This window comes from Pinus tabuliformis, chromosome 2_2 (genome assembly GCF_031772625.1).
Source record: "Pinus tabuliformis cultivar Carrire ecotype Pingquan chromosome 2_2, CPIR1, whole genome shotgun sequence".
In the NCBI taxonomy this organism is placed as follows: Eukaryota; Viridiplantae; Streptophyta; class Pinopsida; order Pinales; family Pinaceae; genus Pinus; species Pinus tabuliformis.
The window spans coordinates 830673535-830693309 of record NC_142300.1 but is presented as its reverse complement, the minus strand read 5'-3'; positions in this window follow the sequence as shown (position 1 = coordinate 830693309).

The window sequence follows — 19775 nt, the reverse complement described above, 5'->3', positions numbered from 1 at the left end:
TAAAACAAATTTATATAAACTTGCTAAAAAAAATATTTCATATTTTAATCTTGGATTCCTTACATTATCTATTTTAATATTTTTTATGGTTTATAGGAAAAAATAAGTTTGTTAAGGTTATTTTATGAAAATAATGATGCATATGTTACTATTATTAATCCATTTAATTATAATTTGATATAGTAAATATCATGTATGTGAAAAGACATGATTATAACTAAGGCAGTGTTGGCACAATTTAAAAGTCTATCACCTTTGCAACACTAGTTATATTATGGTTGAAGATTAAAAAACCCTCAAAGCATCGAGTTTATACTCGTATTAGAATTAAATTTCAATATATTTGTGACGGTACCAGCCTTTTTGATTGTTTAACTAAACAAAATTATGATGATATTGAAACACTTCTTTTAATGCTTTTTCAGCATAACAATAAAATTCGAAATAACTTTTAATAATATCTTTTTATCTCCTTATTTACTATAGTTGGTCTTAGTGGATGATAATCATCATTATCACCATCATAATTACATACTATTGTAGAAAGTTTGCACCATTTTAGAGTTGAGGAGAAAAATAAATTTATGATCAAATTAAATGTTGAATGTGAGTAGTAGCATAATTTATTTTTATTTATTAGTTGTACGCTTATGTTAATAAAGAAGTTGATTGAGGCTCGCTTTATGAATAATAGATTAATATGCAAGATATATATTAAGTATAAAGTTATTTAATGACAAATGAAATTTTTGGTAATGTGTCCAATATATACCATTATTTAGAACTTTAACTAGATTATATTTTTTCGAAATGAGGAATTAGAAATCCACTTAGTTCACTAATTTTTATATAGATATTCACCATTTTTTGTGTAAAAATTATCATGATAAACTTTATAAAACAAATTTATATAAACTTGAAAAAGAAAATATTTCACATATTAATATTGGATTCCTTACATTATCTATTTTAACATTTTTATGGTTTATATTAAAAAGATAAGTTTGTTAAGGTTATTTTATGAAAATAATGATGTGTGTGTAACTATTATTAACCGATAATCCGATATAGTAAATATCATGTATATGTTGATTTACGATTATTACTAAAACAATGTTGGCACAATTTAAAATTCAAAATAACTTTTAGTAATATCTTTTTACCTTCTTATATACCATAGTTGGTCTTAGTGGATGATAATCATTATTATCACCATCATCATTACATACTATTGTAAGAAGTTTGCACCATTTTAGAGTTAGGAGAAAATATTTTTTTAGGATCAAATTAAATGTTGAATATAATTTTTATTTATTTATTATTTGTACTTTTATGTAAGAAACGAAGTTGGTTGAGGCTTACTTAATGAATAATATATTAATATGCAAGATATATATTAAGTATAAAGTTATTCAATGACAAATGATCATAGTAATGTGTCCAATATATACCATCATAGATCCATTTTAAGTGCAGATGTAGGGATCAAATTTCAAGTGCAAACACATTTAGAGTGAAAGATACAATGTGCTATTTTTAATTGTTGAAACTACATTTTTGAAAGCTAAATAGAGTATATATAAGAACAAATAATAATTTAAACCATAAGAATTATATATATATATAGATATAGATATATATGAAGTTGATATTGACATAAATTAGTTAACATAAATCTTCAATAGTTACTTTTGAAAATTATAAGATTTAAACCTCTGATTCACACATTTTTTTTACTTCTAATTACTTTACAAAATATTCTTTTTTTATATTTTTCTATTTAGAACATAATTTTTATTTTAAACGGGCACAGAAGGATAGACAAACTTACACATCCCCCCATATTGGGCTGTAAAATGAGCCTCTCTTTTCAATTACTAATCATTTTAATGATCAAAATCAATCATGAATTAGAATAGTAACAAAGTAGTACAATTTTATTATTTTCAAATACAACAAGAAAGAGAGAAAAATGATTAAGATATTTATTACACATGTTTAGTTTTTATCCCTGTAATGTTTAAGGATACTATATTGAAAAGAACATATTAACATTCATCTAAAACTTAAATTCCTTACATTATTTCTATTACCATTAAAATTTATATTTATGTATTAAATATGACCATGAATACTAGATTGTGTAAAAAAAATCTTACCTATAAAGTTATTTAACAATATATTAATATTGTTTTTCTTACTATTATTGACCATTTTAAATTGACACTAACTACTTTTCCTAAGTTGAGTACAAGTTAATTATACTAGTATAATGTTGGCACCACTTCAAAATCTATAAGTAGAAATATTTTATAATTCTAGTTGTGTTGTTCAATGATCAAAATATTTTTTTTATAAATTAACATGCAACAAAATAGGGAATTTGATTATATCAATTATAATAAGGAAAATTAAGGAAAACTCACCTCAAACATTATATCAAGCATCTAGCATTTATTCATTAAGAGTTTAAATGTTTTATATTAAATATAATACTAATTAGGTACCCCACTGTTGTTTTAATATAACACGTTTAGAAGATGTTTTTAGGTGCATTATTGAATTTTATTACGCATATTTGATATGGTGAGAAGTCATGTTGGTCAAATAAAGCTTTGAAAACTTAAATATTTTATGGCATTGTCATGTAATTTGTATAACACATGATTACATTGAACTATTAAATAATATAAAACTCCTTCAAAAAAAATATGAAGATAATATTTATACAACAAATATGGGAAAATCTGTCTAAATGTATATTAATAGATACTCCAAAAAAAAATTACATTTATGTATCATATAAACCTACTCTTAAGATAATCGCTCAAGTAGATCAAGAATGACTTTTACACCATATTTATTTATCTTGGTCTTCTTGCAATGTTCTTTCTTTGGCATCCATGCCCACACTATGGTATTAATTGGAATAGAGCCAAGTTCTTTTTCATCAGGATTTGGTACCCAATATTGCTCTAAAAATTTTCCATTGTATTTCCCTGACATAGGCTTCCACCAGACAACCTTTACATGAAGATTCTCACTTTCATTATCCCTAAAGATATTTGAGATGGATTTTGCCATCCAAATCATCTCACCTGCATCCTCATTTATTGATCTAACTAGCAACATATTTCCTTTCTCAACATCAATCATCAGATTGAATGTTGGATTTGGCTTGTTGCATTTGGGTCCAACATATATTGGTTCATCTATCGCATTATCAAAATCTCCATCCATAATACTTGATATTACTTGGAGTGCATTACGATCAACATCAACAATGTGCCTTGTCTTGGGCCAGAAATCCTCAGAAGATGAATCATTTCCATCTATTATTCTATGATCATTATAGATTCCATCTAATGTATCAAGAACTTTTTCCCAATACACCACTTTATTTTTCCATTCCTCTGTAACAATGGGTGAATCCTCATTCCCAATAGTGTCTTTCCACATTTTTATGTATGATGTTATCCCTTCCTTTAGTTCTTTTAAATAGACATCATTCTGTTTGGAAGCTAAGAAAGATGGCTTCCCTATGGGAATTATAGGTCGACCTTCATCATCTATATTCCATAACTCAACTGGTTCTGACCACTGAGAGTCTCTAATTGATTCTTTATACCTTAGTACTGGAACATCATTGAGTATAAGAGATTGGAAGTATTGAACATTAAGATGTCCAACTAGTGCATTTTTTCCCTCCTTAATGTATCCACTAAGGAAACTTTTGAAGTGATAGACCTTGTCAATAAGTGTAGGTGGAAACACTCTATTTTCTTTAATTATGCGATATGTATCCATCATTTCAGGTAAAGAATAAATATCTTTACTTTTTAGGTTGGAAGACATTCTTCCATAGGTTCCATCTATGTCTTCATGGGTGTGCCCCACAGGCAAGAACCCAACCTCAATAGTGATGAAGACACCAAGTGCAGTTAAAAGTGATAGAAACATGAAAAGATAGCGATTCTTATTATCACTTGCTGCATTGTCCAACTGTAACAACAAATGTGGAGGAAGAGGTTTAAAATCAACATTTTGACTTTTTGAACTTCCATGAGATATAAAATCATCCTTGTGCCCTTGACATTTTGGGTAAATAGAGGTGTCAAGTAATGCATTTGTAAGTGGGTTTCTTGAAATTCCACTTTCATAAAGTAGATCACCATACATATCCATTTGTGGGTCTTCAAGGTCCCTTAAGCACTTTGCAAGGGATGTAATAGTAAATTGTGATCCCATATGGACAAATGGTAAGGAGAAATGACCAAAACCTCCCGCCTTATGCCCATGTGTAAGCATACCTGTCAATGAAAAACCCAAATTTGTTCCTACAACAGATTTTGATTTGACACGTAGCCTTGGGATTGATGTCTTTGTTTTGTCCATTTTATCATGGATAATGCTCAAATACTCCTTTGGAAACCGCTCTGACATAATTCTATGGGCATAGTAGCAATATCTTCCACACATAACAATCTTGTTATGTTTTGTCAACCTACCTCGTGCCTTTTCTTCCAACTCTTTTGTAGTTGCTAACTTCATTTGTGCTTTCAACACAATACATTCACTGCATTTACTGAAGTTGGTGTTCTTTGAAAATGCCACATCTTGAAACTTAGTATTCCAGATCTTGCTCATTGTTGGTTGTGATATTGATGGGTAATTGAGCTTTTGAAGAGCCTCATTGATCTCTTTTAACAAAGAATTTTGTGTGTAATTCGAAGGAAGCAGTCTTAAAGGAGTAGATGTTCCATCTTCTTCAACTTGACGTGTTTGATTTGGTGAAAAATCTGAATTATCCATTACAATTTTGTGCAATATTTCTATAGCTACCACTGTGTGAGCTCGTGCTTTGCATGTGTTGGTGTTACCATGAATAGCTTTGATCTGTCCATGTTGGAAATAATGTTGGTAGTTATAGAATGTGCTTTGAGGAATTTTATGTATCTTATACCATGCTTTCTTACAAATAATATTCCCATTAAATCTCATGTCCTTTACATTTCTAGCAATAGGTGGTAGGCCATGGCCATGGCCATGGCCGCTTGACATCACTGTGTTTGACATGAGTGAATTCAAGACAAATTCTCTAATAACATTTGTATTTATTTGTCTCATACCCCTTCTAGCACCTGCAATGGCCTTCCTATCGACATGTTAAAGACAATCTTTTCTACAACATACATCTGCTGCCAAAAGTCGAATTTCTTTCTCTTCATCTATTTTTGTTTGACATTTTGCAGTTTTTTTTGTAGCCATAACTCGTTTAATCCTTTTATATGGCCTTATTACATTCATATCAATTGATTTTCTATCTTTTTCATTACAAAGGTATCCATCCCATTTGTTTAAGGGATTTGTGTCCTCTATAACATCCCATATCACCATTTCTTTGGTTGGTTCCTTGAACTTTTCCTTGACCCTTAATATCACACCTTTGTTTTCCACCAACTTATTTATTGGCCATCTAACCAAAAAATGTATAGACTTATCTCCAATTTTGCATATCTCACAATTTCCATCTATCTCTTGTAGAAAAACACCAAAATCCATTTCACCTAGTGTTTCACCCTCAACAATGTCATCCTCGCGGACATGAACTAGCATTCCTTTGGCAATGCACATGCCTATTCCCATGCATTCATGTGTAAGAGAAACCTTTGCACATATGAATTTAACCCTATCTTGGGGAATATTTATGGCATGATCATGACAGTGAGGCTCCAAATCTGATTCTGGCTAAATTTCATAAGATTCTAATGCACCCCCAAGTGTATGCTCAAACCCTCTTGGATGTGGTAGAGGAACATTATGTTTTAACACCTTTTCAATTTTAACCACTATGCATCCTTTCTTTACCATCTTTCCATGCACTTTATGCCCAAGCTCTGTATTGAATATGGGGCCCTCGCCCACCTTCACTCCATGTTGTAGAATATTTACCTTGTCTCCAATAGAAAATGTAGAAGAAACATTTGTACCTATAAAAAAAAGTAAATAATGTTAGTATTTACTCAAAAAAAGAACATTTATTATAGTATCAAAAATATATAACACATGCTTCGATATTTTGATTTACCTATGTGGTGTCTCAAATCCACAATCTTCCATGGATGTATGTCCCCTTCATTAACATCATCATCAATCAAATGTGGTTGAATGAGATCAATTATCAAAATTGCAGCATAACCAACATTAACCTTTTTTCCAACATAATAAGTTCCAGACTCTGCAGATTCAACCCTTTCTAGCCCAATGACATGATCATTAATAAGGAGATCAACATAGTCCCCTTTTGCCAAAATTATATTTTCCATTGTAGCTTGCATCAATTCTGTAACAACAATTACATCGTAACTTGTAATTAAAAGAATGAACCGTGTAAAGTGTGACTTTATATTTCCCCAAAAACACACAACTTCCGAAAAAGTAATATAAATGCAAAAATAAAAATATTATGGTTGTCATGTTGTATGTAATGAAACATTGTTTCCTCAAATGAAAGCTAACAATCAATATCATTCCTTATACTACAAACATAAGCATATTTCTAGAAGAAACATTACATGGTCAAATAAGTCTAGCACATGCTAGATTTCCTTCTAGCACAAACACAAACACATTGCCAATAACAATATTCTAAGGCGAAGGAAATCCACCACATGCTAAATTTTCTTCTAACGTAAATAGAAGCATATTACTCACAAAAACATTTCAAAGTAAAAGAAATCTTACACATTCTAGAGTTTATTGTAGCACAAACACAATCACATTGCCAAAAATAACATTGCAGTGTAGAAGATATCTAGCATACGATTGATTTACTTCTAGTACAAACAAAAGCACATTGGCAACAATAACATTGTAGGGCAAACAAAAGCCAACAAAATCCAACTTCTATCACAAACACAATCACATTTCCAACAACAATGTCGCAAGGTAAAATCAATTTAATGCATGCTAGCTTTACATGTAGCATAAATACAAGCATACTACCAATAACAACATTTTATGTCAGAAGAAATCTAGTGCATGCTATATTTCCTTCTAACACAAACAAAAGCACATTACCAAGGTGAAAGAGATCTAACACGTGTTATATTTCCTTCTATAATAAACAACCAAATTGAAAACAACAACATTGCATAGCAAAAGAAATCTAACACAACTTCTAGCCCAAACACAAGCACAACATTTCCAATAACATTGCCAAAGTGATGGAAATCTAACACTTGCTAGATTTCCTTTTATCATAAACAACCAAATTGACAACAACACTATTGCAAAGCAAAAGAAATCTAGCATAGTTTCTAGCCCAAACACAAACACATTTCCAATAAAAATATTGCAGGGTGAAAGAAATTTAACGCATATTAGCTTTACATGTGGCACAAATACAATCATACTACCAACAACAACATTGCATCCCAAAAGAAATATATTGGGTGTTATGTTTATTTTTAAAACAAATCAACAAAGTGTAATGGTTATTATTTGTTGTGAAGACCCATATGAAAAGTGGCGTAATGCTAATAAGACCAATGCAGCTACTGCAGGATACCCACTCACCTTTCCCTTTATCCTACAAAAAAACTCCGAGGTGTGAAATCCTTTTTTTGTCGAGTGTTTGCTTGTAAGAGGGGAAAGTAATGAATAATTCTTCCTGCTAGAATATATTTATTTGGGGAAAACAGGGTGAAAAACATGGAGCCTCATCACTTCAAAATTTGTGTTTCCTTGGGGGGGTGGTTGTTCCTCTAATGGTTGATTTCCCATACTAATTAATGTTTCCTTTAGCTGACACATTTTTCCTTCCACTAGGTTGTCAACAGGAAGCTTATTATAAGAGAATATTCATCTATTGTGCTCCTTCCAAATTTCCCAAAGGATGAAACCTCGAATGAAATTTCAAGTAAGGTTCACCACCTCGTTTTTTGTATAATGCACTCGCCATTTCTTTATTGTTTCTTGTATGCTCTCTCGACTTTGGTTTCTTTATCCAAATATTGAGGCTAATTAGTCCCATAGTGCCTCCATATAGTTACAGGTGTTGAGTAAATGATTAAGCCTCTCTTTTGTGTTTTCGGAGAGGAAACACGAAGAGGAACCTATAAATCCTCTCTTTATAACTTTGTCTTGAGTTAGGACCTTCTGGTGTAAAATCAATGACATGAAAATTTAAATTTATGGCCAATGTGGCACCATCCAGTTTTCTCCATGATGGATCATTTGTACCAGTATATCCCTCACTAAGATAAGCTTTGACTTCCTTGAGATTGAACTCCACATCTTCCTTTTTCCCCCATTTGAGTTGGTCTTGTTCATTATTGAACATAATTCTTAATTTTCTTAGTTCCTCTGTTAGATAATGAATAGCTAAGTCATTCTAGGTTGGCCGTTGAAAGATATTAAAATTCCATTGCCTCCATTTGTTATTTTCTAGTCCTTGATCCTAGAATTGGTAGAATTCTCTATACTCTTATATTTATGTGCTTAGTTTGAAGGGATGTCATTCCTCCGTGCATAACTTAGCTTGTTTCTACCACGCATCATCCCAAAATAGGGCCTCCTTTCCATTTCTAATTTCCCAGAATAGTGTTTTTGCATTATACCTCTTTTATTCCATGCTAAATTCCAAATTGCCAACCCCTGAGTGGAACTTGATAACCAAACTAACTTTTTTGTATGGAAATTAGGTGCATATTCTGATTTCCAAAGCCTTTCCCAAGGTGATGACCCCCCTTTTAACCATCTCCACCATAATTTTGCTCCATTTTCTTTGTTGGTTACCTCTGGATCTTGAAGACCTAGCCCACCTGCATCTTTTGGTTTGCACTCTATTTAAGGCCAATAGCGCCCATTTTCGTTTCACCTCTACCCCTCGCCACAAGAAGTTCCTTTGGATGTCCCAGATATTTTGGGAGAAGGGAGGATAGATAACATATACCTTGGAATAGCTTGTAGCACTATGTTTGTTAGAATCAGATGACCACCCAGGTTTAGGGCTTTGACATTCCATTGTTTCACCCTATCCTCAAGGCTTGATACAATTTTTTCCTAATTGGAGTTCTTCTAGGCTTGCACCATTAGAGGGACCTCAAGGTACTTTGATGGGAGGGATTTAAACATATATGCCCTGTTTTTTTACCTCTGCATGGTGTAAATATCTTGAAAATATGCTTTTAGATACTCTTTCAGAGATATTACTACATCGCAGTAATCCATTTGTATCTATTTTGCAAAATATTAAGCATTATATTTTGCTTAAACGAAATATATTGTGGGAACTTTCTATACAAATTGATGAGCATTTTGCACAGCACGGCTGAAAGAGAAGCCCTTATGATCCTAACCTCTACTGCAAAGATCAAGGGGGGATATTGTGATCATCGTTGTGTATGTCGATGACTTAGTAATCACAGGCAGTTATGAGAAGAGAATTTTGGCAAGATTTGAAAAGGTCCTTTGACATGACCGATCTTGGTCTATTGCATTAGTGTCTTGGTTTGGAGGTGTGACAAACACATCACCGGATATTTGTATATAAAAGAAAATATGCCAAGACACTTATTGAGAAATCCCATATGAATGGTTGTAAGCCCATGCAAACTCCCATGGAACCAGACCTAGTAGGAACCGCACCTCTTATCATTCAAGTGACACGTAAGTTACAATGTGGCACACAAATAAGTAAAGTAACATGGAACTGGCACTTGCCCCCATTAATCCAACGCATTCAAAAACATCTGGAGGTGTTGAAAACCATGGAATTCACCTTAGTTCAGTGGTTTTCAAATGTGTTGGTGGATAGGGTGGAAAATAAAGGGGTAGATAATGTCCATTTGCTCACCGACGTGATGTGCAAGTTTTCAGAGGGCTAGCTAAAGGAGGAAAGCCAAAGGTTGGCAGAGAGAGATCACTCCACGCCATTAAGGCAGGTTGATAGAGAAGGGGTGGGCCCGAATCAGGACAGTGATCTACCAGTTCATACGAACAAATAATCCTTCATTATGGACATACTTAGGAAACGAGAAGGGGTATGTGTTTGCAATACAAGGATAGAGTGATGGTTAATCATGGGAAGGAGAGGATTTCCCCCATAATAGATTGTTAGTGTGATCGTCTCATTAATAGGAGATGTGGCAAGAGGAGTGGGAAGGTACGAAATCAAGAGGGGAAACATACAAGAGCAAGGTTAGGGTGATTATGATTTTGAACAAACCGCTGGCAAGGGAAAATGAGAGGAAGGACGTCCACAAGTACACACGAATGAACAACAACATCGCTAGTAGGTCAGAGTTACTAAAAATTGAGAGGGAAAGTACTCAAATATCGGCGAGGCAAGTCTCATCTGGGGTGTCATCTTTAAATCATAGCTAGGGAGCAAGCTTCATCGACATAAGGCAAAACACTGAAAGGTGGTGTAATTGTGAGTTGGTGATAGTAATTTCTATGAGGGAAATTCAGTTATCAGGGAGTGCAATGAGTAAGAGCTAAAGTGATGCTAGTAGGCCAAGAGGTAGTTCCCGCGGATGCTCAGGGCTTTGAGTTTTGCAAACAGACATGCATGGAGGAAGCAGCGGAGGTTGTTGCTAAACAGTCACACAAAAGGGAAGGATATAGTGGAAATCTGGGAGAGTGAGGTTCGAAGACATTGTAGGGCTATCTTTGATGGTAGAATAGAGGAGGAAGGAGATTGGATCATCAACACAGGGAAATCCAAAACATAGATGACTGTGTACCAAAAGACCTTGGAGACCGCTTGGCATGTCAAGACTCTGGTGGAAAAGCTGCAAGCAGAGGCAGCAGAGTAGAGGAAAAAGAGGCAACTCGAGATAGAAATCGAGTTAAAATCTATAGACCAACGCCTAAAAGGAATTGAAAAGGCTCTCAAGGGTTTGGTTAACATAGAGAAATTGCATGTTGGCAGAATTGGGGATCTTAACAAAATGTTCTCAATCTATCTAAATTATATCGATAATGTGGATATATCGATGGGTGTAGAGATAGGAGATTTCGCCCGTTTGAGGAAGTATCGAGTTCGAGAGGCTTGCGCTGCAGGCGGCTGTCCACTGGCAACCCTAGAGGCTCCAGCGACAACCCTTGTGGAGGACCCAACAATGGGGCCAACGACGATAACAACTCCAAGCAAATAATATTGTGTTAGTTGATCATGGCATCGACCAATCTTTTGTTTAGTTTTGTGTTATGTTTATATAGGTAGTATTGTAGTTATTTTGTCAAGTTTAGGTCTGAAGATCAGAGCTATATAGCTATTCAGATAGGCAGACCTACATATAGTAGTAGTGGGAAGGGGAACTTTTTTGAACTATATAAGGGAAAGTAAAGACAAAAAAATCATATGGCATGTCTGGTTAAATGTGTGACAAAGAGAATCTTCTTCTACAACTGGTTTGGTAAACCAACTACTATTTTTGTATTGTATGTTTATTTAGTAATATATTGAAACTTTACTAACTTACAAAAAAGTTATCTTATTATTTTTCCCTTTAATATATTGTCTATTAAAAATATATGCTACATATTAAAAGATATTAAACTCTTAGAAACTTAATCTTTCTTATAAATATAAAATATTTGATATGATAAACATAAAATTTTATGTAAAAAAATTAAAAAATATATATTGTGTATTAAAATATATTGAATTCTTCGATATATTTTTTACCACTGGATGATGTGGAAAGAAATTTGATGAGGAATTTGATACCATATAAACTTAAAATTTTAATTACTAAGTCAACTATATGGGGTTATCGGGTTATCTTCCTTTTCAGTATGTTCTGTTCAAGCAGACATGTTTTGTATGAAAAAAATCTAATTTAAAAATAATTAAATTTTATTACTGAGTCAACTATATGGGGCCTATCTTACCTTTCAGCTGTTTTTTATTAAAAAATATAAAAAATTTACAAGAATATTTGTTTACGAGGTGTTTGGAGAAATTTGATCTCTCTTTCAAGGCCCAACAAGGTTCAAATGGATTTGCTCTAATGCAAGTGAGGACTAGCTTCATTTCGAGATAAGGTTTCCAAGGTGTGAATATGCGAGGAGCGTTTACCATTCCACCATAGTTGTTGTTTTCGCAGAGGAAGATGTTTCTCTACTCCTTTACTGTTTCCATTCTCATCCTCTTTTTAAGTGTTATAAGTAAAACCAGACAAACATAACAATAAAACTAACTGGGTACAGTGGCACATAGAGTGAATTCCAAACAAATGCCCATATTTCAACTCTTTTTGTGCCTTTGTGTAAGAAAGGTTGAATTTTTATTTTGTATGAGCACAATGATGACTCGGAACTCTGTCTTGTGTGTCAGTGTCTGATCTATGGAAAAAGATAAATATAGATTTTAATCACTCTTGAATAGACTGTATTTTTTTTTTGGCATTGCATGATGTTGAAAATAGTTAGGTGGATTAGTGCAGAGCTTAAGAAGATATCGAGTTTAATGGCACAACTGACACCATGAAAGAATCTTTGGAACAAGTGGTGGAGTAGATTGTGCTTGAGCAAAGGGTTGCAACAATGTATATGAATTTGGAAAAGGCCCCCATGTAATGGTGGGTAAGCACATCAAATCAAGTTTCACTCATGGCATGATATGATAGAGGTACTTAATGATAAAGGCCTACCAGAAATTGGGGCTCCACTAGGTAATGACATTTTGGAATCCAGTTCTGTCAACCAGCCCCTACAATTCGGTGGTACTTCCAATCCAATGGGATACATGTATTACTGCGAAGTCATTAGGAGATATAGGAGGTTCCTATTTAACTATGGGTTCATAATTTTATGCAAACCTTAGAGCCATTTCCAAAGAAGTGATATCTTGAGGTAAAAATGCAGTGGCAGACAACTAGCTAGGTTGAATTATGAGAAAGGTTCTACAACACATTATATAACTCTACAAGGAGGAGGCAAAGATTGCAAGTTTGATAGAGTTCATTTGGTGTTTCCAATAAATGGACCACCCACAAAGTCTAATAATAGGATCCCCAAAGGAGTACCCCTTAAAGGAACTTTGCCATCTGTGGTATAAAGAAACTGATTCCCTTTTGAAACTATTGATAATGTGGTAGGTGGTATTTCTCTGGAAATGAAAAGTATTGATCTCCTTGTTGTTTTGCGAGTTGTTGATAGTGTATGGGAAGATGGTGAAAATAGTGGGGAATAAGATAGATCTGCATTCTATTTAAAGGATCATTTTTCAGCAAGGAATGTGTTGTAGTGTAATTAAATCTGCATTTTGTTCCGAATATTTCTCAATCAAATAGATCTACAATCTTTTTAAATTTTATTTCCTTCCAAACTCAGTGAATATCCAGTGTTGGGTTGTGAAAGTGTGCTTGATATCTAACTTGGACAGATCCTATCTGGTGTAGAGTATCCAGTGTTGGGTTGTGAAAGTGTGCTTGATATCTAACTTGGACAGATCCTAGCTGGTGTAGAGTCCCCCTGAGGGTCCACTCAAGCTCACTACTATGTTATTGCTAATTCACTAATTTTTTTTGAAGCAGCACTAGTAGTTCTAGTTCCAGTAGTATATCTAGTAGTATACCTAAGAGCATATATATGCATACGTAGCAGCAGAACAAACAGAGTAAGTATATGAACCTTGAACCAAGCTAGCATCATGATCAGCCTCTGTTAAGGAAATATCTCCACGTGTTGTGGGGGTCTCACCACACCAAACGCATCTTAGAGACCCTTGTCATGACCAGGTCAGCCCTGTAACTTCACTGCCTTCTAACGTGTTTGGAGGTTGTTGTTACCACTAGATATTCGTTTCATTCATTGTTCCTCAGAGTTCCTCTCATAATAATCAAGTTGCAACAATGAGAGGACCAGAGATTGCAATATTATGCTATCTCTGGAACAATGAATTCCATGGCACAAAATTAAAGGCTTTCATGAAACTCACGAAACAATAAAATGATTTTGAGAATTGTTGCCTAGCCTTTTCAACAATAGCTCGAAGTGTGAAAATGTGATCAATAATCTAGTAGTCCCTTTAAAAACTTACTTAGCCTTTGGATTAAGTTTACTTCTCTCCAAATACTTCTTAATTTATGTTCAATCTTGGCCCTCGAGATCATCAACATCATTAGAATATTATCTGAGCAGTAGAGTTATTTGGCCTACCCTGAGCTAAAATAAATCACATATGGATCTTTACAGCTCCCAATATCAAAAGGAAAAAGTTAAGGGTTCTTGGAATCATCTGAAGAAAATGATTTTGTTTAAAGCACATTCTGTCAGTAAATCAAAGACCATCAGGACAATGATTTTGTGAAAAAATAAGACAGTTACAATTTTTGTAATAAAGGAAGTGGCCTTCTAAAATTTTGACCTATGATTGAACTTGGTTGTGATCCTACATTGATTTTCCTTACATTAATCTTGTATCAGGAAACATGATTGACATGAAATCCTAGTGACGACTGAAAATCATTAATTACTATGAGCTTGCAGCTACAAGTGGAAACAAGAATCAACAAAGGAACAACAATTCTAGGCCAAAATCAAACCTCTCAAGGATCTGTCAGTAAAGGAAATTGTGGCACCTTTGATAAGAAGTAAACCTCACCTAAAGCCTTCAATCATGAAGGTCATCTAGAAGAAGTGCATAGCACTCTGACCAATTCTCTATCAATCCTTGTGAGAAATAGAAGCAAGCATACAAGCAAAATAAGCAAAAGAACATGATATCTTGATTGCATTAAATCAGGATTTTGTGAAGAATGGTTCTACATATATGAATGCCCGATGAGAAATTCTCCTTCCCATCATGAATTGGGTAATTTTCTGCAATGAAGGATGATACAACTAGGACTATGATGACTCAGACCTTTTCTGAAGTTATTGCCTCATCTGACTTCAAGAAAGGCTTAAGAGGGAGCCATAAAATCTTCAATGACTGTTCTTGTCTGATGATTCCTGATGAAAGGCATGTCTTGATAACTGAAGTTGATATAAGCTGCATGATTATGATTGGATAATACCGGCACATGGACCATATGATTAAGAGAAGGTTGCATATAGCTCAATGCTTATGTTTTAAGTAAGCTTACCTTTCAAACATTCTGAGGGAGATGTGATGTTATAATATGATGTATAATGACTCTTGTTACTTAAGAAGCAGTATGATTGACCGACTTTCATGCATACATGAATAACCGAGTGCTGATAGCTTGATGGATATACTCCGAACAAGAATTAGTTTCCAATGTCCAGAGGAATATATGATCTGACAGATAATCATTCCCCAAATTATCTGACTTCCAAACTTTCAAACTAAGTGCACTTGTCAGTGCCTACTCAATACTATTGTTACTGCCACCCACTGATGCTTAGAAATAAAGGAAGGATCACAGTTTTAGGTTGGACCATTTAGCCAAGTTTATAGCTAAGCTGGCAGTTTCATACTTCACTTTAGACTAACTTTGACATATATGATATAACTCACCTAGTCCATTTTTATGTCACTACTACAACAATCCATGAAATGTGCATGCAAGATCTAATATCAATTCTTAACTTGGCTTCCATAGTAATGTTCCACATTTGAATGGAATTCCCAAAAGATTGCATTCTGTTTATATAATGCTTCATGCATCTTTAGTAAAAGCTAAAGGCTAGATGCCAAAGTTGTTTTTCAGATGTTGCTTATGAATGCATAGATAAGATTGATTTATTTCATATATTCTCATGCATCTCTTGTAAAAACTAAAGGCTAGTTGCCAAAGGTGTTTGTCAGATATTGCTTATGAATGCATAGATAATATTGGTGTATTTCATATACACTCATTGCAATACTGAATGTTGGATCTAACTCTTCAATGGTCCATGGCTTGAATTTTAACTCGTTGAGATCTCTGTTTCTATGGAATGGAGCTCAGTAGCATCATAACCCTTTGAGTGCTATTATTGATTGAGTTGTGTACCTCTTGAATTGGAATTGGGTTAGGTAGCTACATAGTAAATTTGAGTTTTCTTCCAAGTTTGGGTACTTGTCTATGATTTCTGGCACATATGCAAGACTTGAAAATGTGAGAATGCACAAGAGTAAACTCCTGGGATAAATACCCATTTGATTATAAGGACTTCTCTTACATTGATGTCACGATGTCAGCAAGGACATTTGCAGGTATCCTGACACAAAGAAACAAGCAATCAAATTCCCTTAGAATGCACTTAACTTTCCATCTACCCAAAAGGAGAGGCAATAGCTAAGATGGAATCTGATCCAGGAAAATGCCCCATATTATCATACTATGCTTATTAATGCTTACGAGGAAATGGGTTGGGTATGTGTTTAAAGTGTGTACAATAAAAAAAGAAAGAATCTAAAGGTAACCCCAACAATCTGAACATGCAACAAGATATCAGTTTACCAAGTCAATCTAATAATGTAGTGTGTATGGACTCATCTTGATATTGCTGCCTTGAGTTTACCGGTTGTTTCACTTGTCAAAGTGAAGGATATTCCCTTTGATTATGTGTATACAACAGGCCAATATCTTGAGCACTAAGGAATCAGATGAACTTGCAGCTGGTCTTATCTCTCTAGAGGTAGCACTGGTGTATTCTAGCTGTGTAAGTGTCATTTGATGAGGTTGCAACTTTTCACATATTACAAAAATAGGTCAATATATGGAAAGATATTCTATGTGCCTGGTCGCAGAGGGAGTAAAAATCCATTAGCATCAGAAGACAAAGGTACAATAGGCAAAGAAGATGACCAATTTCACTATCTTACTGATGCATAGACCCAGTTGTTGCCATAGAAGTTCAATAGCTAAATTTAGACTCGTGATTATAATAACACTTTCATCATGATATCTATAAGTTGGTACCTAATCATCCTTTCCCTCGTTAAGTGGGGAAGAAAGAGAGCACAAGTCCTAAAGTACCTTGAGAATTGTAGCACTAGACATTTGATTTGAAAGAAGCATGGCTTCTGCCTCAGCAAAAACACTGGAGTTCACTCACTGCAACCTTGCTCAACCTTTTTTTTTTATAGCATTTGGAAATTTGGCAATGAAAATATGTCAATGGGGAGGTTCCAGTTTCACTAACTTAATGAATACATATAGATCATGAGAATATACAAGGCATGACAAACCTTCACATGCCAACAAGGATGATAATAATCTGAACTTTATTCTAGGAACACTGAGCATCATTGTTCATAAAATTCCATTTCTCACCTCAGCCCAAGCAAAAAACTGAATCATCACTGTGGTGTATGCTTGTGCTGAAAAAGCCGCAACTGCACATAAATATGCACCCTAAATAGATGTGTTAATACCTTCCGTTCATCCAAAGAAGGTGGGTTAGCCCTCAAAGTTGTTTTGAGATTGCATGACGAGAAGGATGGTACTTTTCCTCTGAATTCAGGATCATTCAGCCTAGTTGGAATGGAGAAATATTGAAGAGGTATATGAATGAGTTTGGCTATTGGGTTTTGATGTTTAGAACAATCAGATGATATGTTTTTTCCAAAACATAAGTAGAAGCAGGCCTGTCTGGGAGAATGTTTTTAATAAATTCACAAGGTATTATTTCTATCCATTAGGAAGCACATCCTCTGGTGCTCGAGAATAAATAATAGCACATTCAGTTGGATAAGAAGGTCTAATTTACAAAACCTCACCCAAAATCTCACTCAATTCTACTAGTATCATTTCCATGATTTAAATAATGAATGGAGGAGTCTTAATACTCCCAATCACTTTACATAAAAGCGACTAAAATGGTCAAAGGATAATATCACATGACTCTCATGCCACATATGCCTAGGTCTAATTGGAAAAACACATATGGCATGACAGTCATGGAAGCTAGCTTACCCAAGGTCAAAGGCTAGTCACACAGTATTCTTTGTGCTTAGTCTTTGCAATTGAAAATTCCTTTTTAGGGAGGATTAAGAAGTAAACTGTTTTTTGATTGCACATTTTAAGCAAGTCTACCCTTGGTTGATTTGATAGTGGAGATTCTCTTCAAGCCTTATTTTGAATGTAGATCCCCTGAAAATCCTTGCACTCTCATGTTCTGCAGATGATTGGATCACAATCAACCATACAAATGGCAATTGTTTCCCATTGAGAAGAATCTATATACCCCTCTCAAGGTCCTGCAAGGCAACGAAATGGATTGAAAACAATATATATACTCTTCTAAAAGTATTCCTAGTTCTCCAAGTCACAATAGAGCCTCCACAACTAAAAGTTGTGAAGCATTGAAACCCATATTCGTGCACTCTGGTTTTCGTCATATGATTAGGACAATAAAGAATTATACAAACATGTGTGTCCTATTGAGAAAATATGTGTACCCCTATCAAGGTCTTGCAATACAAGGACATTGATTGATAAGATTCTATATATTCCACACAAAATATTCCGTGTTCTCAGAGTTGTAGTTGAGCCTCAACAATTGTACATTTCTGAGGCATTTAAACTTGTATTCTTGTAACTCTGTTTTTCTTCAGATTAGTAGATAATAAGCAATTATACAAGAAAAAAAAATCTAAATTTCAATAATAAGACTCTATATTCCCCTATCCAAGTCTTGTAAGGAAAGGACATACATTGGGAAGCGTTTATATACTCTCAAAATCTTCCAAGATCACGTAATCACAATTGAGCCTCAACAACTATACAGTTACGAGACAGTCTAACCCATATTCATGTACTCTGTTGCCCTTTAGATGATTACATAATAAACAACTATACAGACAAATATGCATTCTATTGTCAATAATCTATATACCCCTATCAAGGTCTTACAAGGAAAGGACATGCATTGAGAAGAATCCCTATACTATTCTCCAAATGTTCTGATATCTCAGAGTTGCAAACTGGGCCACAACAACACTATACTTGTGACCCGTGAGGCATTAAAGCCCATATTCTTGTAATTTTCTTTTCTTTAGATGATCGTATAATAAACAATTTTACAAACAATATATGCATTCCACTGAGAAGAATCTACAGATCCCTCTCAAACACTTGTAAGGCAAGACATAGATTAAGAAACTGTGTACTAATCTCAAAACCATATGAGCCTTGGAGTTGCAACTGAGCCTCAAGAACTATACAATTGAAGGCGTCAATGTAACACATGTTGTTGTACTCTATTTTTCATTCATATGATTAAATAACTATCCAAGGCCCATCTAAACCCGCGTCTCATATGCAACTTGAGGTTCAGAATCTTGAGGTTTCATATTTCATGTTCTAATATCTAATATCCATTTATATCAACTAATGATATGCATCCTTGAGCTTCATAACCTCTAGGTGCATAATGTACTTAGGTTTGAATAGGTTTGCACTCATGCTCATATTAAATGTACTAGTCCATGCTCTGGATTCAATGTAGTGTTACACGGACACCACCTCTGCCATTCCCACCCAATTTGTAGAATGTACCATGCTACTCTTGTGCACTTAGATAATTTCTTTTGTAAAAACACAAAAACTATAATAATATTGGATCCTAGTACTCTATAAGAAAATAAGTTATATTTCTTCCTGTAGCTGTACTTCACCCTGATTACATAAAACTTCCCCAAATTTTGGAGCATTATTTGTCAGCAAACCTCCATTATGAAACTTGTCAAGAATAATGGAGGTTGTCAAATATCAGTATGAAACTTTGTGTTCCCCTTAATGTACTCCTTAATCTCATCAACACAGATCCCAAATAAAGTCAAGAAGCAGGAACATCCCTACTTA